This window comes from Pleurodeles waltl, chromosome 8 (genome assembly GCF_031143425.1).
Source record: "Pleurodeles waltl isolate 20211129_DDA chromosome 8, aPleWal1.hap1.20221129, whole genome shotgun sequence".
NCBI lineage: Eukaryota > Metazoa > Chordata > Amphibia > Caudata > Salamandridae > Pleurodeles > Pleurodeles waltl.
In genome coordinates this window covers 833,494,835-833,519,298 of record NC_090447.1, presented here as the reverse complement: position 1 = coordinate 833,519,298, position 24,464 = coordinate 833,494,835, and positions in this window count along the sequence as shown.

Sequence of the window (24,464 nt, the reverse complement as noted above, 5' to 3'; positions counted from 1 at the left end):
CCATTGTGTTGCTAGGCACTGTTGTAAGGGCCGCATGTGTAGTCTTGTGTTTGGGACAATGGCTATGCATGAAGACATCATGCCTAGGAGTCTCATTATAAACCTCACTTGGTAGTGTTGGTTTGGGTACATGTTTGATATCACATTTTGGAAGGCTTGTACCCTTTGTGGACTTGGAGTGGCAATCCCCTTTTTTGTGTTGATTGTTGCTCCTAAGTATTGTTGTATTTGACACGGTTGTAGATGTGATTTTTGGTAGTTTATAGAGAACCCTAGTTTGTGAAGGGTTTCTATGACGTATTTTGTGTGAGGAATACACTGTTGCTGAGTGCTGGTTTTTATTAACCAATCGTCTAAGTAAGGGAATACGTGCATGTGCTGCCTTCTGATGTGAGCGGCTACTACAGCAAGGCATTTTGTGAATACCCTTGGGGCTGTTGTTATGCCGAATGGTAACACTTTGAATTGGTAATGCACGCCTTGGATTACAAACCCCAAGCATTTCTTGTGGGAAGGATGTATGGGTATGTGGAAGTATGCATCTTTGAGGTCTAATGTTGACATGTCGTCCTGTTTGAGCAAGGGAATCACGTCTTGAAGTGTCACCATGTGAAAGTGATCTGATTTGATGTAAAGATTCTGGGGGTCATTCAGACCCCGGCGGGCGGCAGGAGCCGCCCGCCTGGCGGGAACCGCCGAATGACCGCACCGCGGTCAAAAGACCGCGGCGGCCATTCTGTGTTTTCCGCTGGGCTGGCGGGCGACCGCCAGAAGGCCGCCCGCCAGCCCAGCGGGAAACCCCTTCCCACGAGGACGCCGGCTCCGAATGGAGCCGGCGTAGTGGGAAGGGTGCGACGGGTGCAGTTGCACCCGTTGCGAATTTCAGTGTCTGCAATGCAGACACTGAAATTCTGTGGGGCCTGCTTACGGGTGCCCCTGCAGTACCCATGCCATTGGCATGGGCACTGCAGGGGCCCCCAGGGGCCCCACGACACCCCTCACCGCCATCCTGTTCCTGGCGGTCGGAACCGCCAGGAACAGGATGGCGGTGAGGGGGTCGGAATCCCCCATGGCGGCGCAGCGATTCCTCAGGGCATCGGAAAACCGGCGGGACACCGCTGGTTTTCCTGTTCTGACCGCAGCCAAACCGCTGCGGTCAGAATGCCCTGCGGGGCACCGCCAGCCTGTTGGCGGTGCTCCCGCCGACCCCGGCCCCGGCGGTCAATGACCGCCGGGGTCGGAATGACCCCCTCAGTGTTCTGAGTTCTAATATGGGTCTCAGTGTTTTGTCCTTTTTTGGAATTAGGAAATACAGGGAATAAACACCTGTTCCTTTTTGCTGGTTGGGTACTAGTTCTATTGCTTCTTTTTGTAACAATGCTTGGACTTCTAGTTGTAACAGATCTAAGTGTTGTTTGGACATGTTGTGTGCTCTTGGAGGCACATCTGGTGGCAAATGTAGGAATTCTATGCAATAACCATGTTGGACAATGGCTAGGACCCATGCGTCTGTAGTTATGTGTTCCCAGTTGTGGTAATAATTTGTAAGTTCCCCCCCCCCCCCCCCCCCCACTGGTGTGTGGTTCGGGGTTTGTGACATTGAAGTCACTGTTTGGTTTGTGGGGTTTTTGGGCTCTGGAATTTCCCTCTTGTTTTAGGGACCTGTCCACCCCTATATTGCCCTCGAAAACCTCCTCTCTGATATTGGCCCTGATATGTGGGTCTGACTTGTGAGGTGGAAGGCTCTGTGGTTTGGGCCCAAAACCCCCCTCTGAAGTGCGGCTTCTTAAAAGTGCCTCTGCTCTGTGATGAGTAGAGCGCGCCCATGGCTTTGGCCGTGTCCATGCCTTTCTTCAGTTTTTCTATCGCAGTATCCACCTCCGGCCCAAACAATTGTTGTTCATTGAACGGCATATTCAGCACAGCTTGCTGGATTTCTGGCTTAAATCCGGAGGCTCGTAACCATGCGTGTCTATGGATGGTTACTGCCGTGTTCACTGTGCTGGCCGCCGTATCTGCTGAGTCCATAGCCGACCTTATTTGGTTGTTGGAGATAGTTTGGCCCTCCTCGACAACCTGTTGGGCACGTTTGTGGAACTCTTTGAGAAGGTGTTGAATGAGATGTTGCATTTCATCCCAATGTGCCCTGTCGTATCTTGCCAGTAGCGCTTGCGAATTGGCAATCTGCCATTGATTGGCCGCTTGTGCTGCCACCCTCTTGCCTGCTGCATCAAATTTCTGACTTTCCTTGTCGGGCGGTGGTGCGTCTCCAGAAGTTTGTGAGTTTGCTCTTTTCCGGGCTGCTCCTACTACCACCGAATCAGGAGTTAACTGTTGTGTGATGTATACAGGGTCCGTAGGGGGAGGTTTATATTTCTTCTCCACCCTAGGTGTGATGGCTCTGCCTCTGACTGGGTCCTGACACACCTGTTTGGCGTGTTTTAACATGCCTGGCAGCATTGGCAAACTTTGGTACTGGCTGTGTGTAGATGACAGGGTGTTGAACAAGAAGTCATCTTCTATGGGCTCTGCATGCAATGCTACATTATGAAATGTCGCTGCCCTGGAAACCACCTGCATGTAAGCAGTACTGTCCTCAGGTGGTGATGGCCTTGCCGGGTAGCAATCAGGACTATTGTCTGAGACCGGTGCATCATACAAATCCCATGCATCCGGGTCATCTTGGCTCATCCCTGTGTGCGTTGGTGACTGCATCATTGGTGGTTTTGCTACTGGGGACAGATGTGGCGAGTGCGCTGGTGATTGATGTTGCGAAAACTGTGGTGGTGTTTTTTCTTTAGCCACTTTTGCCTTTGGCTGCATTTCCGTTTCTTGGAATGCGAGCTTCTGTTTCATCTTTATTGGAGGAAGAGTTCTGATTTTCCCCGTGTCTTTTTGTATATGGAGCCTCCTCTGGGTATGGTCTGGCTCTCCCATGCCCAGTTCTTGTTCAAATCTGTGGCCTTGTAATTGTGTGGAAAGGTCTTGTTCCTCTGTAGAGGAGCTGTGTTTCGGCTCCGCGGCTGCATGTTTCGGCACCGAAATCTTTTCAGCAGTCTTTTTTGGCTCTGAGGAAACCTTTTTGGGTTTTGGGGTGCCGAACTCTTGGTGCCGAGTCTGTTCGGAGCCGGTATCTCGACCGGAGTCGGATGTCTTCGGCTGTTGCGAGGCCTTTTTCGGTGCCGATGTTTGGTCACCGTGTTTTCGGGTTAAGTCATGGCCTGTTGGCGGTGGCGTCCCCTTGGCCTTCATTATTTTGGTGTGAGTTTTCCCCGGGGCTGGTTTACTCACGGTTTGTTGCGTTTTCGACTGCTCACTCTCGGAGTCGTCTGATTCTCAAATGGAGAACCTCTCCTCTTCGTCGATGTGTCCGGCCGGTGTCAACGCCATCTGGAGCCTTCTAGCTTTTCGATCCCGCAGTGTTTTCTTGGATCGAAATGTATCCTCTTTGTGTTCGGGAGACAAACACAGATTAGAGACCAAGTGTTGGTCTGTATAAGGATACTTTGCCTGGCAGTTGGGGCAGAAACGGAAGGGGGTCCGGTCCATGAGGTTTGAAGATGGACGCGGTCGGGCCGACCAGGCCCCGCCGAGGCGTGGAAGCCCCGAAGGGCCACCGAAACGCTTCTTTCTTCAGTGTCGATGTGCTAGCAGTAACCCAGTACCGAGCGCAAACAATACCGTCAAATTTTCCGATATTAAACGAACTTAACCGAAATACGGAGCGAAGAGGAACACGTCCGAACCCGATGGCGGAAAGAAAACAATCTAAGATGGAGTCGACGCCCATGCGCAATGGAGCCGAAAGGGAGGAGTCCCTCGATCTCGTGACTCGAAAAGACTTCTTTGAAGAAAAACAACTTGTAACACTCAGAGCCCAACACTAGATGGCAGGATAATGCACAGCATGTGTATCTGCAGCTACACATGCCATCGAACATATATATATATATATATATATATATATACACACACATATAACAGCAATTGAAAAATAGCATAGCAACTACAAACATTGCCAAACGTATTATAAAATAGTGAGTGCCCTAGGGAAGAGCCAAACCATACACTAAGAAAGAGGAATGTGAGATACGGTCCCCCACCCAGGGATGTGGAGTCGTTAGAGAGGAACTGGAGGAACTAGGAACTGGAGTACCAGAGTGACCCCCAGCAACCAGGAGAGCAGAGGTAAGTACCTGGTTTTCCCCAAAACTAACAGGAGGACTTAGCAAAAGGATTGTGCAAGACCCAAACTAGACTGGAAGAACCCAAAGGTGGATTCTGGCAGAATTGGACCTCCAAAGGAAGGGGACCAAGTCCAGTTTGTGATGGAGTGTCAGGTCGTGGCAGGAGCTACTACCCACCCTTCTGTGGATGCAGGACCAGGTTGACGGGGAGGAAGAAAACAAGTTGTGCATTTCAGGAGATGAAGAGGAGTCCCTGAAGTGATGCAGATGGTGTCCCATGTCGACTGTTGGGTTGCAGTGGGTCAGTGGTGCCGGAGAACCACCAACAAGCCTTGGCAAATGCCAAAGAAGACAAAGAAGAGTTGCAAGGCTGAAGAGGGCCAGTAAGTTCCAGGGGATGCGCCCCTTGGAGGGGAGTCCGCGGTGACCCTCCGAAGTTGGGAGAGCCAACAGAAGCGGATGTAGCCCCCACAGGCAACCCACTGGCACCAGACACAGCAAGTCACAGTGAGGCCCACGCAGCAAACATGAAGAGGAGTTCCACGTCGCTGGAGCAGCAGAGAGGAGTCTGTGCTTGGCAGGATGAAGTGCTGGGGCCAGGGCTACAGGAAGAAGATCCCTTGGAGCAGGAGCAAACAAGCCTTGGTAGCTGCAAGAGTTGCAGTGCACAGGGGGTAGTGTCCTGCAAGGAGAGGGAAGGGCTTCCCGTCTCCGAAGTTGAACAGCAGGCAGAGAAGACAAAGGGGAGGCACTCCAGACCACCTGTAATGCAGGAGCCATGCAATTCCAGAGTAGATAAGATCTACACAGCCGGTTGTCGTAGCAGTTAATGCCTGAAGATGCAGGAGAGTGACTCCTTCACTCAAATGGAGATTCCTTCTTATTTCTTGGTGCAGGCTGGAGACTCATCCACCTCAGAGGATGCACAGCCAGGGAAATGTTGCTGTTGCTAGAAAGAGCCGGAGAAACTAGGTTGCAAAGCAGAGTCATCGCTGGAGTTGCATATTGTTGGATCCTGAAGAGTCCAGTTGCGGTTGCCGTGGCCAGAAGATGAAGTAAACAATGTAGAGGAGTCCTGGTGGAATCTTGCACGTCGAATATGAGGACCCACTCAAGGGGAAGACCCTAAATAGCCCTAGAAGGGAGATTGGTCACCTAGCAAGGTAACCACCTATCAGGAGGTGGCTGTGACGTTACCTGCATGACCTGGCCCCTCAGATGCTCACAGGGGCCTCTGCATATCTTGGATTCAAGATGGCAGAATCATGTGGCCACCTGGAGAAGCCCTGGGCACCACCCCTGGGGTGGTGATGGACAGGGGAGTGGTCATTCCCCTTGCCTTTGACCAGATTTGTGCCAGAGGCCGGACCGGGGGTCTCTGGACAGGTGCAAACTGGTTTATGCAAGGAGGGCACCAAAAGTGCCCTCAAAGCAAACCGGTGGCTTTGGGAGGCTACTCTCCCTAAGCCTTGTACCACCTATTTCCAAGGGTGAGGGTGTTACCTCCCTCTTCTACAGGAGATTCTTTGTTCTGACATCTCCTGACAGAGCTGGTCAAGCAGCAGAAGAGCAGAAACCTGTCTGAGGTGTGGCAGCAGTACAGGCTGCCCAGAAAACCCCAGGAGACTGGTATTAGCAATACTGGCGGTCCTCTAAGAAGCACCCAAAGTACATGGGATCATACAACCAATACTGGCAACAGTTTTGGGGTATGATTCCAACATGTTTGATACCAAACATGCCCAGGTTAGAGTTACTATTATGTAGCTGGACATAGGTAGTGACTTATGTCCAGTACACACGTAAAATGGCTTCCCTGCACTTACGAAGTCCAGTGTAATGGAACTGGACTCTGTAGGAGCACCTCTGTTCATGCAGGGGTGCCCTCACACACAGTTACCTGCACCATGCCCTCTGGGCTAAGCATGCCTACCATAGTGATAACTTACAGTGACCTGTTGCGAACGGGTGCATGCACCTTTTCACGCTGTCTGCAATGGCAGGCCTGCAGACATATTTTGGATGGGCTCCCACGAGTGGCACAATACATGCTGCAGCCCATGGTGAAACCCTGGTGCTTCAAAGCCCTGGGTACCTAAGTCCCATATACTTGGGACTTATATGGTGGCACCAATATGCAAATTATGGGGTATGGTACATCCTAAGCAAATAAATTTAGAGGGAGAGAGCACAATCACTGGGGTCCTGGTTAGCAGGATCCCAGTGAAAACAGTCCAGGCATTCTTATAGCAGGCAAAAAGTGGGGGTAACCATGCCAAAAACATGGCGCTTTCCTACAAAAACGTCAGCCTACCGTAATGTAAATCACTTGTATTAAAAGTTGAATCATGCTCCAATATTTAAAAAGCGGAGTTGTTCAATAGGACAGTTGGTATAACAAGGAGATAATCGTCACAAAGGTAAGGCAAGCAGAAAATCCTTTGATACAGATTTATGGACCTTAAGAAACAAAATGGAAAAGCACCAACATCCTTATGGGTTAAACTGTAGTAAAAACACCAACACCACTCTAAAAAAAATTACATAGACCTGTAAGTATACCCCTGTTAGAAATAGGGTTTCTAGTTGGCAGTCGGTTTGCACCCTGTCCAAGTAGGGACCCTCACTTTAGTCAAGATAAGGGAGATACCCGCTCAGATAACCCCTGCTCACCCCCTTAGTAGCTTGGCACGAGCAGTTAGGTTTATCTCAGAAGCAATGTGTAAAACATTTGCACACAATACACAGTAACACAGTGAAAACACTACAAAAGGACACCATACCGGTTTTGGTAAAATAGTCAATATTTATCTATACAAAACAAGACCAAACACGATAAAAATCCAACATAAAGTAAATAAGATATGAATTTTGCACAAATTACTTAAAAAGACAGTCCCTTGAGGCCGATAGCTCCATCTGGGACTACCACGGTGTTGTGATGAACAAAACCAACAGTTCAGGTCGGCCACGGCATCACGGGCCAGCTATGGTGTCGGGAAGACCCGCAAACAGTACCTTGGAATTGAAGGATGTTGAGATCCTCACAATGAGATCCGGAGAGCGCTGTCCTGGTGTCATTTCCGGAGGCGGGGGTCATCGGGCCCTTGAAGTCACACGCATTACGGATCGAACTCCCAGCTGATGAAGTCAGGAGCGCTGGCGTGGATGGCGTTGGGGCTACGGTGTGAAGCGGGACAATGTGACGTGTGGTGCCATAGGTCATGGTCGTCCAGCAGCATTAGTGAGACCAGGATTGCGGTGTGAAGCGGGGCAGTGTGATGTACCAATGTCACCAGGTCACGTGCAGGCAGCGGCGTCTTTCTTGCTGAAGCGCTGTTGTGGGTAGGCCCAAGTCGGCGGTGTGGCGTGGTACGGGCTTCGTGCGGTGTGCATGGGTCATGGTGCAGACAGGGATGTCGGTTGATGACTCTGGAGCCGATGGTGCTTGCGTAGGTGGACCGGGGCTGTAGTGCAGGACGGGACAGTGCTTCGTGTACCTCACGAGCGGTGTCCACAGACCACGGTGCAGGCAGCGGCGATGGTGTCAGCAGGAGCAGCATCGTCAGGGATGCCCAGGCTGCGGTATGGGCAAGGCGATGCCAGAGTGCGGGCCCACAAGTCACGGTGCAAGCAGCAGCTCGGTGGTGGTAGAGGAGGGTGGCGTCAGTGAGACCAGGGTTGTGGTGCGAAACCGGGCAGTGCGCCATCGGCAGGTCACGGAGCAGGCCAGTTGCGTCATTGGCGGCGTTGTGGTGGTTTTTCTTCAGCAGCACAAAACACACAGTTTACACTGCTGTAGGCAGATAAAACTGAAGTCTTTGATATCCCAGAGACTTCTAACAGGCGGCAAGCTCTACTCCAAGCCCTTGGAGAACTTTATCAAGCAGGATACACAGCAAAGTTCACCCTTTGCTCTCTTTTAAGACTGAAACCGCAACTGCAGACAAACCCAGCAAAGCAACACAGCAAAGGGCAGTACTCCTCCTCCAGCTCTTCAGCTCTGCTCCTTGGCAGAGGTTCCTCTTGATTCCTGAAACATTCTAAAAGTCTGGGGTTTTGAGTCAACTACTTATACCCCTCTCTGCCTTTGAAGTAGGCATACTTCAAAGAAAAGTCTGGCCCCAGACACACTCCAGGGGGTCGGAGACTGCATTGTGTGAGGGCAGGCACAGCCCTTTCCAGGTGTAAGTGACCACTTTTCCCTCCACTCTAGCCCAGATGGCCCATCAGGATATGCAGTCTACACCCCAGATCCCTTTGTGCCACTGTAAAGGGGGAATTCACAACAGCCCAACTGTCAGTTTGACCCAGACATGGAATACACAAGCAGGTAGAGGCACAGAATGGTTTAACCAAAAAAAATCCACTTTCTAAAAGGTGTATTTTTAAATGGTGAGTTCAGAGACACCAAACCCCATGTTTCTATCTGCTCTCAAATGGAAATTGCACTTTAAGGTTATTTAAAGGCAGCCCCCATGTTAACCTATGAGAGAGAGAGGCCTTGCAACAGTGAAAAGCAAATTTGGCAGTATTTCACTGTTAGGACATGTCCTACCTTCTAAATACACTGCACCCTGCCCGTGGGGCTACCTAGGGCCTTACATGTAGTAAAAGGCAAGGTTTAAGCCTAGCAAGTGGGTACCCTTGCCAGGTCGAATTGGCAGTTTAAAACTACACACTCAGACACTGCAGTGGCAGGTCTGAGACATATTCACAGGACTACTTATGTGGGTGGCACAATCAGTGCTGCAGGCCCACTAGTATCATTTGATTCACTGGCCCTGGGCACCTCTAGTGCACTTTACTAGTGACTTACTAGTCAATTAAATATGCCAATCATGGCTATACCAATCAACAATACAATTTACACAAAGAGCATATGCACTTTAGCACTGGTTAGCAGTGGTAAAGTGCCCAGAGTCATAAAGCCAGAAAAAATAGGCAAAAGGAGGCAAAAAGTTTAGGGATGACCCTGCAAAAAGGGCCATTTTCAACAACCCCCATTAACAAAATAGCCCAGTGATATTAGTCCAAAATGCAAAAATCTGTCTTAATAAAACGATACGAAAATGAGACTACATGCCAATCCTCACAACGTATAGAAATCAATTTTATGACAAGACCCGAGGCTTCTATTATGCTTTTCTTTTCTTGTTTAATTAAACAGCAGCTGCAGTCAAGAACTACAATTCCCATGAGGCTAGAGAAAATTGACCAATGGGAATAAACAAGTAGTCACAACTAATATACCAATCATTAACAGGCTGACCCTATAATACGTATCTTGACTGAGAACAGCCCTCTTTTCTTGCTGCTCAGTCAAGATAAGTATTTTTTCATTCATTATATATTAACATATTTGGTTTGTCTAAACTTATTTGTCTAAACATATTTGTGTATGTTTTTGCATTGCGCATTATCTTATCGTGCTTCATCTCATGGTTACAAGTCGGCTTGTTGCCACACGTTTTCCCTGCGGTGCGCGCGTTCCATAAACATTTGTTTTGAATGCTTTTCTCTTCAGCGCGACCGCCATCTTTCTCCAGCGGTCGCGGTGAAGAGATAGCGTTTCTCTTAGCCTCCTCACCTCGGATAAGAGTATTTGCTCCATTTTCTTCGTTGTCGGCTCCTGTTTTCAGCCGTCAGACCTTCCGACAGTGTCCCTCGGTGGTGCCATTCCCCAGCCTTCGTTTCTGTGTGTTTTTTCCCCGCCCATCGGCAGAGCCTAGTGCCTCTCTGGCTTTGGTGAAGGAATTTTTAACCATTTCCTCACCGATTTGTGACTCTTTCAGTTTACCTAATTATATTCGACTATATTATGGATAGCTCACCATTTTCTCATGCTGCCATTGAGGAGGAGGAGATGTTTAAAGAAAATCTTAATGATTTCATTCAATCATCAGTGGAACAAGCAGTCTCTGCTTCTTTAGATAAATTATCTAAAACATTGGAAAATTCTGTTGTACAGTTAATGTCCAAGACGATTTTGGCCCTTTCTGTGGGGAAAGCAGAGAGCATCCTGGTACTTCAAAAAATAATAAAACAATGCTATTGAGTGGTGAGGGTCCCTCACACAAGACAGAGGACGCGGTTCCTCAAAGGCCTCCCTTAAGGGAGGGGTTACTTTCTAAAAAATCGTAAAAAAAATGCACATCCAAGGCAAAGCATATTACTCCCATAGTAATTTCAAACATTTTGGACACTGATGACGATGATTTGCATGACAATTACCCGGATTCGGATGTTTCTGACAAAGATAATCAAGACTCTGTGTCTTCTCCTCCTCCTAAAAAAGCAAAAGTGTAAGCCCTTTTGGGTTCCAAATCATGCAAAGTTATGGACACAGATGGAGTGCCCATGTTTGATCCCAATGACATCCAGCATCCGCACTCTACTGAGTGGCTACCTGCGGATCGTGTGGCAGAATATTTGACCTCCAGATTATGTTCCCCCCTCGACAAACAGGTCAGAGCAAAACTCAAATCAGAATGTCCCCGTCCCTCCCTTCCTTCAAAGATTACAACGACCCCTATTATTGACACTTGCCTCATTACCTTTTTCTCCAAATTCGGCAAAGAGCCACGAAAAGGAGTCGACAAGGCCTGGCCCACCTGCCAGGATAAGCTTTTGGATGTTGTGGGCCCCTTGTCCCGTATTTTTGATATGGAAGAAGCAGCCCATCTGGATAATGCTAATTTGGACCCTGTTGAACTGACGTTGTGGGTGCAACGGGCTGTTTGCTTATTGGGGAATGCTAATTGTGCTATAACCCCCGAACGTAGGAAAGGATTGTTGCTTAAGCTGGATCCTAAGTTCGTCAGTTTGGCAACCTTGGATCCTGGGGTCAAAGCGGAAGATTTCCTATTTGAAGACTCATTTATCAAAGAACTCAGCAAATATGTCGCCACGTTCGCATCTCTGGACAAAGATCAGCAATATTTAAAAAAGATGTTCTCCAGTCGAGTTTTCTCCAGGGCCAGCAGAGGCAGGAACCTTTTTGCTGGGCGATCGTACAGTAATCAAGGTTTCCGTAGTGCTTACTCCAACTCCTACCAAGAGTAGAGACCTCAGTTTTATCCCCAAAGGAATCGAGGATTCAGGAACAAGGGCAGCAGAGGCTCCAGATTTTCTTCCCAGCCCGGTAAGTCATTCCATTTTTCTTCCGGTGGGAGGTCGTCTTGCATTTCAAAAATCAAAAATCATTAGACTGTTCTTGATCACGTTCATTTAACCTGTTCGCTTCTCTCAGATCTAGGCTTCATTATCAATGACAGAAGTCCTCCCTGGTTCCAGTCCAAAGAATCGAGTTTTTAGGTTTCCTAGTGGATTTCATTTTTGCCATCAGCAAAAATAAAGTCTATCAAGTCAGAAATTCTTCAGACTTTGCGCAATCCTCGCTTTTTCATCAGACCCCTAGCACGAATAGTAGGCCTTCTATCCTCTTCAATCCAGGCCATTTTTCTGGGTCCATTACATTATCGAGCTCTTCAAAGACTAAAGATTCGTCATCTTCAAAGAGGGTTGGCTTGTTCGGATTCTGTTATCCTAGATCAAGACTCTCGTACAGAACTGCAATGGTGGATAAACCATTTAGACGCTTGGAATGGCAGGACTATCTTCGCATCAGCCCCAGATCTTGTATTAGAATCAGATGCAAGTCCGCTGGGTTGGGGAGCCCGGTGTGGTCCAATCTCGACTGGAGGCACATGGTCTCTAGAGGAGTCAAAGTTGCACATAAATTGTTTAGAAATGCTTGCCGGGTACTTTGCAATCAAAAGTCTCGCAAGAGACAGGGTTTGTTGCTCCGTTCTTCTCAGGATGGACAATATTTCAGCGGTTTGTTACATAAACCACTTAGGAGGAACAAAATCCAAACCTTTAGCGGAATTAGTGAAAGGGTTTTGGGATTTTTGTCTTCAAAACAAAATTTCAGTCCAAGCAGAGTACTTACTAGGCAATCTCAATACAGTGGCAGATTGACAATCTCGTCATTTTCGAGAATAAGCGAATGGAAGCTTCATTCCAAAGTCTTCCAATCCATCTTCCACAAATGGGGGCCTTTTCGCATAGATCTCTTCGCTTCTCGTCTCAACTCTCAACTTCTGCAGTTTTTCAGTTGGCGTCCGGATCCCTCGGCGTTAGCCTTCAATGCTTTTTCTCGAGATTGGTCAATCTCCCTCAATTATGCTTTCCCTCCTTTCATAATGATCGCCCGTCTATTAGCTCAGGTTCGTCGTCAACAAGCTACATTGTTTCTCATTGCTCCTTTTTGGCAGTCCCAAGTGTGGTTTCCCACTCTTCTGGAATTATCAATTGAACCCCCCTTTCTTAGTCCCTCCTTTTCGGATCTACTCTCCAACCCCCTCGGTCTTCCTCATCCCCTCATCCTAGACAATCTCCTAACCCTTTCAGCATGGAAAATATCAGGGAATCCCACTCTTTCCCTTCTATTTTGGAGGCTTCAAACCTCATCGAACTTTCCTGGGTTCCAGGAACAAAAAAGGTGTATAGATCAGCCTGGTCCCTCTGGCATAGCTGGTGTTTGGGAAAACACGTTGATCCCTTTACAGCAGATGTAACTTTCGTAGTCAATTTTCTTGCAGCAGAAGCTAGTAAGACTTACTGTAGTATTAATTCGTATAGGTCCGCTATTTCTTCTTCACACACATACGGCAGCGGAAAACCAATCGGAGAACTCCCTTTAGTGTGTCACCTTTTAAAGGGAGTAACATTTTCCAATCCTCCTAAACCTAAATAGAGTTCTTTATAGGATGTAAATGTTGTCTTTAATTTGTTTGTCTTGGCCGGACAATGCTTTGCTACCTCTCAAATTATCGGCCAAGCTTACCATGTTGTTATGCCTTGTTTCTTTTAAACGTCTTTCTGATGTTAGAGCGTTAGATATTACAGCACGCCATTTTACCCCAACAGGTGTTCTATTCAATGTTCACAGACGTACAAAAACTAATCTTTCCTCAGTCTTTTATCCTTATTTTTCCCCAGCACCCTAAATTATGTGTTGGCTAATGTTTAAAAGCTTACGAACATCAGACAGCCGATTTGAGAACTTCCTCCGCGTCCCAACTCCTTATCTCTTTCAGAAAACCTTTCAAACTTGTGTCCTCTCCTACTCTGGCTCATTGGGACAGATGGATTATTAATTTGGCATACTTCCGCTTTCGGGGCCCATTCCGCTAGGGGAGCTATGGCTTCCAAGGCCTTTTGGGCTGGTTCCCGTCTGGAGGACATTCTCAGATCGGCTGACTGGTCTAATGATAATGTTTTCAAAGTGTTTTATTGTAAACCTGTTCACCATGCTTCTCTAGATGTTATTGATTTGCTTTAATATAGCATAATAGGAGCCTCCGGTCTTGTCATCAAATGTAGATTTTCCTAGTAAATTTATGAAGGAAAGTCTTAATTTTATTAAAGACACGGAGGCGAGTATTATTGCACCTCTACAAATTCTAATTTTTTATCTTTGTTCCCTCCCAGCAACATCTTCAACGACTCCACAGACTTCCTCTTAAGGACTTCTGCGTTCACCGCCACATTTCTGGTACCACCTCGTCTGCAGCTTTTAAAGCCAACTTTCAGGACCCCAATGTTCAAGATATACAACATTCTATTTCTGGACTATTGATCGTTATTCAAGAACTTTTGTTGGTGTTCATGGCATTATGTATATGGTGTTCCATTATTCCTTTGTTTATTACCTTTTAAGCTTGCATAAGAAAAGAGGGCTATTTTCAGTCAAGATACGTATTATGAGGTGAGCCTGTTAATGATTGGTGTATTAGTTGTGACTACTCGTTTATTCCCATTGGTTAATTTTCTCTAGCCTCATGGGAGTTGTAGTTCTTGACTGCAGCTACTGTTTAATTAAACCAGAAAAGAAAAGCATAATACTCGCCTCTGTGTCTTTAATAAAATTAAGACTTTCCTTCATAAATTTACATGGAAAATCTACATTTGCCACCGATAACACGAAACAGGCAGACCAAATGGCTGTTAAGGGGTAACAAAGACCCCTGTTGTCCAGTTACACAAACTGAAGGCCGCAATCGCCAGGATGCCGGATTAGAGAAACCAACTCCGAAACATCCCGTGCCTAAAGATACAAAAGTAGAAGCTGAAAATGGACCAATGCGTCAAGCGTCTTTGCGTATGCGACACAAAAGCTTCTAAAAGTGGCTGCCATCTTGGAAGTAAATCAGGATATCGGGAAATAAATCAAAGCTGGTAAATAGACTTATCTATTAAGGAGCTGACAAATATTCAATAATTTGTTGCTATAAGTGTCCCCAATTTAAAGAAAGAACAAGCAACATGTGTATGTATGCAGTGTGTCTAATGAAATATTCTATATCGCCTTCAAAATGCAGGTTACAATCCTCTATCGGCCACTTTAAAAAATAACGATGGTTACCAAACCCCAAATAGCCCACGTCTTAGAATGTAAATGACAACTGGCAACAAAACCAAATAACACATTAAAGACGTAAAGTCTAAATAAACACCATGGAACGGAAACAGCTTGAACTGTTTATGAAAGAAAAACACAAGCACCAGAAAGAAAAAAGATATACCGAAAATAATAATCATAGTGCGTGATCCCCAAAAGAGGAAAACACAAACCCCAAAAGGTGTCACTATAATGCAATAATATATGAAAGAAGAAAAATAGAAATGCAAAAGAAAACAAAAAAGGAAGCCCTAAATGCAAATTAAGATCAGAAACATTAACGCAATTAAAATGCCAAAGTAGGTTGGGAAAATATTGGCCACAAAAAAATAGACATATTATGTCCCCACTTTTCTATCATTTTTGCATATGAACAATGCAAGATTACAGATAGTCAACAGTATGCTGGCAAATCCCTTTTCCACCAGAACTGCACCCAGAATGAATAATGAAGATAACAAATTTGGAAAATGGTAACACTATAAGAACCCAATTGATGAAGTCATTATGGCACAATTCAATGTTTATTTATTTATTTATGATACTTATAGAGTGCACTGTGACCAGGACTGGTATCCTGGTGCTAGAACAATTGTTTGCCAATGAGGAGAGGAAGAAAAAAACAGAGCATGGAGAGACCACAATCCGAAGAAGGTGACTTAATTAGAAAACAGCCAAGTCTTCAGGGCATTCCTAAACTTCAACAGCTTAGACAGCGTCCTCAGAGTGGCTGCAAGCGCATTCCATTGCTGCGCAGCTTTGAAAGAGAAGGCTCGCTCCCCCCAGACGAGCTCTTCGATATCTCGGTAGATACACCAAGTTGGTGGTAGCAGAGAGCAAGGCTCTTGATGGAACATATCTTTGCAGTTTATGTTGAAGAAGTACTGGACCCTTCCCCTGTAGTGCCCTAAACACAACACTTTGCCTTGAAAAGAATCCGCTGTTATATGGGGAGCCAGTGCAATTCCTCAAGGGCACTAGAAGCAGAGGATTTGCGAGGTCTGTTCAAGGCAAGTTTTGCAACAACCAATTGGATTCTCTGGAGTCTCCAAAAGTCATCCAAACAATTGTACAGTTCTCTGTCAACATTCAGTCCATGTTCCACTGCTCTCAGTTTAATCAACCATTTAGCCTCCTGCTTGCATAACATAGCAACCTTATTACCTCCACGATGTAAAGGGTGCACCATTTCCAATGCATGACATTTTATCTTGATCTCATCATCATTATCATGTTTCATGTTTGAGGGAGTGACAGAAGGCACATTAAGGCTTGGATCGTTTTGACCAGTGGAGAGCCAGACATCTGCCATGAGCCTGTGTCGAGTCTTCAGAGGCTCGCAGGCCTCTAACTTTGAATTCTAAACCTACAACTGTAATTTGCTGGCTATCAATAATGTCATCTGTCAGTTCTGGAGGGGTAATACTAACCTTAATTGCTATTTGTCTTGGAATGGTTTAATTTCTTCAGCACCTCCTCTGTCTAGCTCCTTTCTCTATTCAGGGTGTTTTATGGTTGCAGTGTTGTGCAAGATGTAGGAGCCTGCTGATTCTCTACAGACGCCCCTCATTGTTGCATTTCCAATACATTTGCCTGGGAAGTTTAATCAGAATGGTAATGCAGGCCCCCAAGCGACACTTATTCCATATATTTCAGGGTGGTGCGTATATGAAGCAACATGTCTTCTTGCACAGCACTTTGGTGATGAATGTGCATTGAGCAATATTTGGGCACAGTGTAAGAAGCTGCACTGAGCATAACATGGTGATGTAAAGCAACTTATATGGACTTTCACTTCTTTGTACTTATTGGTGTTCTCATCATCAAGTGGGTTTCCCAGTCATACCGTTTTGAAGTACAGCAATGTTCATTCAGTCTTTGGTTTCAGAATTAAAACGCTTATCGGTTTCATTACAGGATTCAGTTTGTGTAATAGCTAAGCTTGTCTCATTTTGTGTGTGTTGCAAAGTGCACTCCATGTTGTATGCGCTCAGTCCACGTCACTGATCATGGGAGGTAGTAGCAGTAACATTGATCACTCTGGGGCGTGGCAGAGATGGGGCCATAATGGGTACGTAGCCGAGAGCTCTGTGCTGGCCCAATCAACATCCTACAGTAGTCCTCCTCATCCAGAGTTAAAACTTTGTGTGAGACCACAAGAACCCCGAGTGCACCATTCTGCCACAGTCCGATCCAGCTTTCTTGCACCTGGTTGGGATGATGGGAGACCAATGGGAGTGCATGGAGATGATAGGGGCCGTGAGAGTCCTGTGATATACACCCTGTACTTGTGGCTGCTACCTTTAATAATTTAACTTGGAATATCCATGGTATGGCAACCCCCCACCAGAAGACACATGATATATGCTTATTCTAGATGCAGACATGTACACTTCACTTGTTTCCAGGAGACTCATCTCACCACGGGTGAGCTTGACAAAGTAAATAGGCAACTGAGTGAGCAGGAGTATGGTACCGGAGAGTCTGCTTATGCCTGAGGGGTTCTTAATTGTGTCATTTAACTCCACAAATCAACACACCCCACAGCTACTTAAATACATGCACCTATTGACCTTGGAGCAAACTCAATGTTGATGACTTAGAAACACAACTAGAAGCCAACACAGATCTAGATACAATTAATTCTCTTCCAAAACTTTGAGTGGCTAGAGGAAGCTTTTGATATCCTAATACCACTCAGAAAAACTAAACACGACAAAAGAAAACCAACACCTTGGAGAAACACTGAACTTAAAAAGATAAAGCAACAAATCAGAAAGTTGCAGCGGACCTGTCTCGAAACAAACAGTCAAGACAAACTGCAGCTACACAAACTTAACAGAATATACAAATCATCAATCAAAAAGCTAAAAAAAGGTACTACTCAGACAGAATTCAAAATGCTAAATCTGCAACCAAAGAATTTTATAAAATTCTCAATGAATTTCGAAAACCTACATGTATGGAAGGAAGCCATCCCACTACTCAAGATTTCACAAACAAACTGGCAACTCATTACAAAACCAAGGCAGACACATTGGACTCCTATTTAAAACATAAGAAAATCATCAGCACCAACCCCTTTCCTAAAGTACCCTCTTACAATAAACCAACCCAGCCTCTACAGTCCTTCAAACAAATATCCCAAGGTGAATTTATGGATTTGGTCAAAGCAAGCAGACCTTCCAGTTGCCCTTCTGACCCTTGTCCACCACACATCTTCAAGAACATTCTCTTATCTACTTCTGCTGCCACACCTGTAAGAAGAATCATCAACAACACTTTAACTACAGGAACTTTCCCTGTAGACCTGAAAAAGGCATGCATACGACTGTTACTAAAGAAAAAAAGAAAACAACCTAGACCTGCAAGACCCCAACAACTACCGACCAATCACAAATGGATCTTTCCTGGGCAAACTGACAGAAAGAGCAGCATTCGCCCAGATGTCACAATTCATTGAAGACAATTCTATACTTTCAGACTTCCAAACTGGATTCCGCCCAGGAAGAGGCACTGAATCAGCACTCATAGCAATCTGGGATGATCTTAAAAACACAGTTGACCGCAACAGAGTTGTTGCACTATTTCTCTTGGACCTCTCAGCTGCCTTTGATACGGTTGACCATGACACCCTAATTCAAAGACTCCACGAAGCCGACATAGAAGGGACTGCTCTTGAGTAGATTACATCCTACCTTCAAAAAAGATCTAATATCATATATACTCCCCCCCTTCTCGTCCAAACCCTACCTCACAAAAGCAGGGTCAATCATCTCACCTTTGCTTTTCAACATCTACATGATATCATTACCAGAACTGATCAATGATTTTCATCTCACATGCTACAACTATGCAGATGACACACAAATACTACTTAAATTAGAATGCCCCAAAAACATTGAAAACTCAGAAATCTTCAATTGCCTCAGAGCCGTTGATCAGTGGATGACCTGGAGCCATCTCAAACTAAATGCCTCCAAAACAGAAATACTCATGTGGTGACTAGAAAAAGTATGACCCACTGTGCGCCTGGCCTCACTATCTCGGACCACCTCCTCAATTATCCAAGGAAGTTAAAAACCTTGGAATCACCATGGACTCCAAGTTAACTATGAATGCCCAAGTGGACAAATTAGCATGAACAATCTTCATCACCTTGAAGACTCTCTGACGCATCTCGGATTCCCACACAAGGTGCAAGCTACTATCTCGCTTGTACTACCCAAACTGGATTATCCCAATGGCCTCTACCATGGATCATCCCTATCTATTATGAAAAAACGTCAACGTATTCAGAACTCCGCAGCAGGGCTACTATTACATGTAAAGCCACAAGCCCACATCTCCCCTGCCTTGAAAGCACTACACTGGTTACCCGTTGCCAGAAGATGCACTTTCAAGCTGCTTTGTATCACCCACAAAGCTATACATGGAACTGGACCACTTTTTATCAGAAACAAAATAACCAAATACATTCAACAAAGAAACCTCCGCTCAAGATTGGCATCCCGTCTTAGAACACCACAATACAAGAAAAAGATTATAGGTGGTACATACTTCTCTGTTCAAGCAGCCAAACTATGGAATTCATTACCCCCAACTATAAGATAACTATCTTGTCTTCAGAAAACTACTCAAGAGTTGGCTCTTTCCTTCATAACCCCCAACAATAAGATAACTATCTTGTCTTCAGAAAACTGCTCAAGAGTTGGCTCTTTCCTTCATAACTACCATATTCAAACAGCTATGGACTGCATATGTTCTTTAGAAAATATGTATCACTACTACGTCATAACAATAAACTACACACACACTCTTTAAACCTGTTTAACTATTGTATATTTACTCATGGTTTAAATATGTATGTACATATCTGTGTGCATATGTGTGTATTTGTGTGTGTGTGTGTGTGTATAATATATATATATATATATATATATATATATATATATATATATATATATATAAAGAACAACCAAGCCGCATCGTCATGGCCACCACGCGGCAGACGGAGACGGGGTCGTGACCCCCAATAACTTCAAACAACATATCCACAACGATCGGGGCCAAATGTGACAGTGCTCCGTGCGTTAAAGATAAGTCTCCATCACTCCAGAGAATCGTATTGCAGGTACTTATTGGGGTTTTCGCCAATAAATACCTGCATTTCGATTCTCTGGAGTGATGGAGACTTATCTTTAACGCACGGAGCACTGTCACATTTGGCCCTGATCGTTGTGGATATTTTGTTTGAAAATATATGTATGTATGTATGTATGTATGTATATATATATATGTATGTTATTCTATGCTTAACATGTTCATAGGTCATTGCATAACTCCTAGATATTTTGTTATACTAGATACTTATGAATCCCTGCTCTCATCTTATCTCACACTTATCTAACCATCACGATAAGTCATGTCTCTATCAATCTATCCTCCATTCCCACTCTGACTCATCCCAAATCCATCCTACTACTTTCATCTCCTAAATAACTCTGCCTAAGCTCTTCCCTCCGCTTCCACATCTAACTCACCCAAGCCTCACTTTATTACCATGATCTCCCAAACAACCCTACTATATTCTCCCTCATTTATCTCACCCTGCTATTATGATCTCCCTAACCCTTTCCACAGATTCTTCCCTCCTCCATCCCCCCTTTACTCATTCCTAGCCTAAATCCTATTACCATAAACTCCCAATTAATACTTCTGGGTTCTTCCCTCCTCCACCCATTTATTACTCCAGTCAGTTTAACTAATAAACTCACATATCCACGGCTCAAATTAACTCATAATAATACTAAAACTGTACTCATATTTCCCTATACTAAGCCACCACTGATTCCTTTTGGGTTCCGGAGTAGCGTGCTACCCGCCAAAAAGCGCTTTGGCGTCTCGTCAGGGGTAGTAAGCGCTTTATAAGTACAATTACAATGTCAAAAAATTTGTAAAATCTAGAGTCCTTGTTGATAAGGATAAGTCTTAAAGTGGAACCCTGTATGGCTGCATCTTCTCCATAGTATTCCTTTATGCACCTAATACCGTTCAAGGTGAGTTTTTGGACACTCTCTCCCCGACTATGTTGCTGGACCCTCAGGCCTGGGGTTGTGAGGGGGTGGGGTAATTTTAACTCCATACATGACACTGACTTGTATCAATTGCTTCCCTCACTCCCTGGTACATCAGGTATACAACCAACAAAACACTTCCAGCAATGGTCCAGGTTGTCCAGTTTACAGGATGCCTGCCGCTTAGAGCACCCTGGGGAGATGGAGTACTGTTATGCAAGGGGACATCAGGTTCACCCTCGGTTAGATTACCTCTATTGCCAGACTGCTGGACTCTTGTTCATGGTTCTGAGTACCTGGGCAGGACCCTCTCTGACCACAACCGGCTCTGGGTTACGTTCCAATAGGGGAGAAGAGCTGGGGGGTGGGGGGGAGATCAAGGGCCCTCATCCTAACGTGGTGGCTTCGTACAGAAACCCTGCAGGGTATGGTTTATAAAGACACCTTAGCTGCACACATTTCCAAGTATTTTGAGGAGAACATAGGGTCAGTGAGGTCCTATGGGTTTTAGTGGGAGGCTATGAAGCTATCCATGAAGGGATACTGCATTGCCACAACATGGGGAGTTGTCACCTCTCACCCGTAGTGTACTGGCACTAGAGACACGCCTACGAACCATGGAACTTGAGGCGGTATCAATTCCTGATGTGCGCCCTCATCTGGCAAATTTCAAATCCAACACCGGGAGGAGGTGAAGCAACTCTGTGATCTGGACTATAAGTCCTTCCAAGCCCGCCAGCATGCAGATGGTGATAAATCAGGGTGCACGCCGGCAGGCTAAATGCGATCGAAAACCCCCAGGACACTGGTGGGAGCAACACGTGACAGTGTGGGTCATATGTAAAAATACTCAAGCAGAAATTGATGAAGCATTCGCTCAATATTATGAGCAGTTGTACTCTTTGCCCCAGGAACCCTCCTTGGTGCAAGTGTGGGTTTACCTGCGAGCAGGTGGCACTCGCTCGCCTGACCCCGCTGCAGTTGTTAGATTTGGAGTAGCCTCTCCACATAGAGGAGATTAAACTAGCAATCCGTCAGAAGGAGCATGGCAAGACCCCAGGTACAGATGGATTCCCCCGTGGAGCACTATGCAGCCTTCAGAGCCACTCTTGCTTTTCGCCTGTGGAGGCCTACTGAAAAGCGCACCACCTGGGTATTCTGCAGGGTTCTCTATGTGAGGCCCTCATAGTAGTGCTCCTGAAACCGGGTAGAGACCCTCTTGAGGTGAGCCCTTATTAACTGTTGTCAATGTTGAGCATTGACTACAAAATCTTGAGTATGGTCCTTGTGAATAGGTTGCTTCCTATGCTTGGCTCCCTTGTTCATTCAGACCAATCTGTGTTTATGCCTTAAAGGGCGACACACCACAACATTTGGTCCCTGTGCCTCATAATGGGTGCGATGTCCGGGGGGAGGAGGGTGACTTCCGGTGGCAGTCCCCTTAGATTTCCAGAAGGTTTTTAATATGCTGAGTTGGACCTACGTACTACAGGTGCTTGAGACGCTACGATTGGGTCCTAATTTTCTAGGTAGGGTCAAACTTTTATATACCACCCCACGGGTGCGGGTCCGAACCAGCCATCAGATCTTGCACTCTTTCCCCCTCGATAAAGGGACCCGCCAAGGGTGCTGTTTATCTCCAGTAATTTTTTCACTGACTAGGGAGCCACTAGCGGCCATGCTGTGCACCAGAGGCCCTGACTGGGGTATTTGGGTGGGACCGGACTAGCACACTGTGTCATTTTAAGTGGACAATGTGTTAGTCTATCTACGGGACCATGCAGCCACATTACCGGCCTTGTACAACCTGCTCTACCGATTTGGGGAGATGGCCAGACTTGAGGTCAATTGGGGTAAATCCTGTATTTTCCCTTTATTCAGGACCGAACCGGAGCGCTGAACAGTAGCAGAGGAGGGGCGCCTCCCCTCGACCTTTGATACCATTTGCTATCTCTGCATAAATGTCTACCATACAGATAAGGATTTGCTCTGTGGTAATCATGGCAAGGCCTTGGTCTTGATTCACCAAGCCATGCACTTTTGGACATGACTAAGCTCTCACCTATGGGCAGAGTATTGGTGGCTAAAATGCTGGTTCTCCTGAGCCTTTTGTATTTCTTTGCAGCTTTGCCAGTGATACCCACCAGATCTTTCTTCAGGGTCTTGTGGAGTCTGGAATTTGAACTTGTTTGGGGACCTGCTCGAAAGTGGGTTACAATTTCCATACTTCAACGCCCCATGCTCGAGGGGGGACTTGGGTTCCCCATCCTGGAGCTATACTTTGCAGCAGCCCAACTGCAGTGGCCAATGCTCTGACTGGCCGGGGATAGAACAGCAGAGGGTGACCTGGGGCGGGTGGATCTGAGGGGCATGGATGCACTAGAGTGGCTGTCCTCACCTGGGTAGGCCGACCAAAGGAATGGGCAGACTTACGTGAGTGGCCAAGCTTGTTTGGACTCGCTATATCCAACCAGACATGCATTTACCCCTTATGCGCCGCAGCTGCCCTTATGGAGCGTGTGCATGAAAAATCCACAGAAAGTTCACGATTCCTCTCCATGGCGTGACTCTGGCCTCACCCAAGTGGGTGATCTATATAGTGACGGTGGTCTGTTATCCTTCGAGGGACTGCAGGAATTTTACGAGATTGGAGAAGGTCTCTTTCTTACACACAGTGCACTCAACGTGGCGACAGGAGAGGTATGGGCTCCAGGTCTGCCTGAGCCGCCACTGCACTTGGGTTTGAAGTGCTTTAACACACAGATAGGCCGTCGAGCGGTTTCGGTATTATATGTGGCCTTCCAGTTTGGTTTCAGTGTTCTCTGACCCAGAGCAAGCACAAATGTGATGACTACTTTGGCACAGATTTAATCACCAAGCAGTGGACCACAGACTTAGAACGAGTGAAGCGAGTCTTGCGCAATGCCTATTTAAAATTCATGCAATTCAATTACATACATCAAACCTACCTTACACCGTACCACCTACACACAATGTTTTAGTGGGTGTTCCTGGCGTGCCCGACATGTGGTCACATGGATGCTACATTTATTCACTTTGTTTGGGACTGCCTGCGGTTGATGTGCATCTTAACCCGGATGCTGGAGCATGTGTCAACGGTGACTGATGTCCAACTGCCACTACACCCGCTCCTCTGTCTTTTGGGTTTCACAAAGTGAAATAAACACACCAATCTGGCCCTATTTAAGCGATTAATTGCCATGGCCTGGAAAGCCCCTCATCCACCCACGATTGAGTATTGGCTCCAGGTGACTCACAAATGGGCTCTGTCAGAGGCAGACACCATGATGCATGACGCTAGATTACAAGGGGGAGGTGAGGAAGCTACAATGTGGGACACTTATGTCATAAAATTGTCTGAAAGATTGAATCCGCACCCCTCATCCCATCCCATCCCCTGGACTACAATACCTCCCACAAGGAACCAGGTGGCTGACAGGATTGGGCCACTATGCGACTCACTGAACTCCACACACTTGCTAACAGGACATCACTGAGAGACCCTGCGCTCTCACCGGCCGACAATGAAGGGATACAGCTCGCCACCCTATATCTCTCCCCCTCGGAGGGCCACCACTAATAGGTACTCTGTGTTTATAGTATTCTCTGGTTGCCCACATTCTCACAATCCCACTTAGCTGCAAATGGCAGCACCAGCCAGAAGGTTTCAAAAGTTACCCTTTTGCTTCCTTTTACTTCGTAATACACACG